Source organism: Bubalus bubalis, chromosome 3, assembly GCF_019923935.1.
Source record: "Bubalus bubalis isolate 160015118507 breed Murrah chromosome 3, NDDB_SH_1, whole genome shotgun sequence".
Lineage (NCBI taxonomy): Eukaryota > Metazoa > Chordata > Mammalia > Artiodactyla > Bovidae > Bubalus > Bubalus bubalis.
The window spans coordinates 156074065-156078162 of NC_059159.1; the positions used below are offsets into that span (position 1 = coordinate 156074065).

The 4098-nt window shown below is 38.2% G+C and overlaps 1 pseudogene; it reads right to left on the reverse strand.

Moving 5' to 3' along the window:
• Nucleotides 1-848: 848 nt before the first annotated feature.
• LOC123332440 lies at nucleotides 849-3806 on the reverse strand (annotated as a pseudogene).
• Between the last annotated feature and the right edge of the window lie 292 nt (nucleotides 3807-4098).

Sequence of the window (4098 nt, forward strand, 5' to 3'; positions counted from 1 at the left end):
AGACTCACAGATACAGAAAACAAGCTTATAATTACCAAAAAGAAAGGAGGATCATGGATAAATTGAGAATTTGAGACTAACTGATTGCGGCTGTTGTTTAGTTACTAAGTTGTGTCTGACTCTTTTGCAACTGCATAGACTATATGGACGGAGGAGCCTGGAAGGCTGCAGTCCATGGGGTTGCTGAGGTTCGGACATGACTGAGAGACTTCACTTTCACTTACATGCATTGGAGAAGGAAATGACAACCCACTCCAGTGTTCTTGCCTGGAGAATCCCAGGGATGGGGGAGCCTAGTGGGCTGCCGTCTCTGGGGTCGCAGAGTTGGACATGACTGAAGGGACTTAGAGCAGTAGCAGCAGACTCTATAGCCCACCAGGCTCCTCTGTCTGTAGGATTTCCCTGGCAATAATACTGGAGTGAGTTGCCATTTCCTTTTCTACGGGATCTTCTCGACCCAGTGATAGAACCTGTGCCTCCTGCATTGTCAGGCAAATTCTTCACCACTGAGCCACCAGAGAAGCCTGAGGTTAATAGATACCCAATTACCTAATGCTACCTACGAAACAGATAAATATCAAGGACCTACTATAAACATGAGGAAATATATTCAATATCTTATCATAAACTACTTTGGAAAAGAATCTGAAAAAGAATACATGCACACACATAACTGAATTATTTTGTTATATACTTGAAACAATATTAATCAATATATTTCAATTTTTTTAAAATTTAGAAAGAAATAAAAATATCACTAAGCCAACAAAAATAATTTATTTAACCCTGTATCCCCAAATAAAAATTAAAATTTGTCATTATGAGACTATTTGTTTAAGATCAGATAAACTTATGTATGATACATTGATATTACTTAGACTTTCAGTGATTAAAGAAGAGACTTAGAAAATTGCACATCACATTTAAAAATGAGTGTCTACCCCAACTATCTCCTGATATATAGATAGAGCACTAAATATCCCTTAATATTTACAGATATTATTTGCTACTAGAGACTGAAAGAGCACAGAGAGGGTTCCTAACCAGCAATTTTTTCACAGCCACTTTCACTTTTCTGTTCCGTAAACTATAAATGATAGGATTCAACATGGGGTTAAGCCAGCATTTACCAAGGCTATAAATTTATCTATTTCCTGTGAATCTATATTTGACGGCTTCAGGTACATGGAGAGAGCTGTCCCATAGAATAAAACCACTACACTCAGGTGGGCTGCACATGTTGAAAAAGCTTTGCTTCGATCATCCAATTACTGATTCTTAGGATGCTAGAGAGGTGAATGCATAAGAAATACAAATGAGGAGCATTGGCATGAGAAGAAGAAGTACACTGATCACCAGCATGATTAAGTGCACCTTGGAAGTGTCTACACAAGCCAGTTTCAGGACGGCCAGAATCTCACAAGCGAAATGATCGATGACACCACTTCCACACAGTGACGGCTGCAACAGACACAGTTCCCACCAGGGCAGTGAAGGAGCCTGTCACCCACGAGCCAGCTGCAATCCGAACACAAATCTTCTTGTTCATGATGACGGGGTATCTCAGGGGCTTGCAGGTGGCTACATATCGGTCATACGCCATCACAGACAGGAGCACACACTCAGTGGAGCCCATGGCCAGAGAGAAGTACATCTGAGCAGCACACCCTGAGAATGAGATGGTGTTTTTCTCTGAAATAAAATTTTCCAGGATTGGAGTCAGGGCAGAAGTATACCAGATGTCCAGATATGACAGGTTGCTCAGGAAGAAGTGCATGGGCGTGTGTTGGTGAGAATTCAGGACACTAACCGAGATCAGAATAATATTGCCCAGTAACGTGATCAAGTACATCAGCAGGCACAGCACAAATATGGTGATTTCAACTTTGGGATAGTGAGTAAATCCCAGAAAAATAAAATTAGAAATGACTGTTGCATTTGTCTTGTCCATTTTATTCTTCTTTATTCATCTGGAATAGTGAATAAAAGTACACATGGCCTATGTTTAAAATTTACACTCTACCAACTTTTCAAGGAGTTTTTGTTGGAGGAACTTTAAAGGGAGCATTGCCTTCCAATATTACTAGCAATATTCACTCATTCATCCAACATTTACTGAATACACTCTAAGGCACTGAGAATCTAGAGTGAGGTTATACAAGCTCTTCTCTTAGGCAAATCAAAATCAAATAAAAGACACACTCAAGTAAATTAAAAGTTACAATAACATGATATACATATGCCCCAAGATACTAGGCAAACACAGAGACAAATGCTAACCTATGTCAGGGGTATTGCTTAGTAAGATATTTTGAGATTTGTTTTAATCAAAATATGAACTGGCCTCAGTCAAGTTAAAGATCAGAAGAAGTTTCTGGGCAAAGAAACATTTTTTTGTGGTTGTAAAAGTTGAAACAGGAAAGGTTTTGGTTGCACTCCAAAAAGTTTCACATTATGTGGAAAAAAAAAAAAAAAACAGATGGAAATGCCACATACTAAGGAATATAAACAGGAGATCAGCAAGAATCCATTCACTCTAACACTATGTGATATCTGTCTTCAAGAAGGCATTTTTGACTACGGAATAATCTTCAACCCATCCTTTATTACAAAGGTAAGTAATTCATAATGTAAAGCAAATTATTTACAATATATCTCACAACTGATCACATATGGAAGTATGTTTGAAAACCACTGTCTTTCAAAATAGAGTTCAAACAAATTCAGTCACAAATTACACAAGCCTCACATTCTCGTCATTGCCTACTTCTCTGATCTCATCTTCCAACACTCTACTTCTACCTTCTGGTCTAAAACAAGCACTCCGTGGGTCCAGATTCTTAGCATGCAGATTTATTTTTTATATATTTTAATATGCAATTATCTATCTGAAGTACCTTTCCTTCCTGGCTTTAATCTTAACTTTCTTGAATATTTCAATTAGTTATCAAAACTGTATGCCATAAATCATAAGTACAGCTTCATTTTTTGTACACAGTTATGTTGTTCAAGTATATCACACTGCCTATACCCAGATATGCACATCCCTATTGCCGCTGCAGTGGAGGCTGAGCTTGTGAAGAGATTGTTCCTCACAATACTAGCAAAGCGATAAGTCATGTTTAAGATTTTTAATTATACATGGCTGCTTTGAACATGACAAGTTTTTGATATGTGTTAAGATAAATGCATTTTCACTTAGGTTCTCTGTGTCAACATAAAAGCCTGAAGACCTCTGAACTTGTTATATACATCTGCAAAATTCTCTGATCATTTCTCTGATCTCAAAGAAACCAGTTGAATTAAGAAACAAAATGATTAGCTCTTAGTTTTAAGTATTTGATATACAATGAGATGTGAAAAGACAATGATCACTTGTGCTCTTAGAAGAGGAAGAAATACTTTCCAAAAGGTCATCGTCGGTAAGGAATTAGAGCACTGTCAGAGTGTGAGATTTTAGGCTCCGAAATCAACCCTGCTGTTTACTGGCATGCAAAATTTAGCAAATCACTTGACCTCTTTGAAACGTGATTTTACCGGCTCTCTGGTGGCTCAGCAGTAAAGAATCTGCAAGAGGTGCAAGAGATGCAAGAGACACAAGTTTGATTCATGGGACAAGAAGAAAGCCTGGAGGAGTGTATGGCAACCCCCACCAGTATGCTTGTCAAGAAAATGCCATGGACAGAGGAGCCTCACGGGCTACAGTCCATGGGGTCACAAAGAGTTGGACACAACTGAAGGGTAATAGTTTCTATCTTGTGAAGATTTTCAAGATCTAGATTAACTTGCTTTACATTCTCCCTCCATAATCCCAATTCCATGATCGCTTTAATGTTTCTCAGAATCACAATAGTGGTTTATGATTTCATGTTCTCCCTGCGTTCCTGAAGCATAATTGCCTCTATGCTGCTATGGTGCTGGCCCATTGACTCAGATTTTTAAAACATAGCAAATTTTTCAAAATTTATTAAAATTTCAACCTCCAATCTATGTATGAAAATGAAACATTTTACCAATTATTTCCAGAAAGGCAAAAGTTAGACATGTCTGATCTCTAACGTCCACTTTGGTCAGCAAATACCTCCACTCCACTGAGGG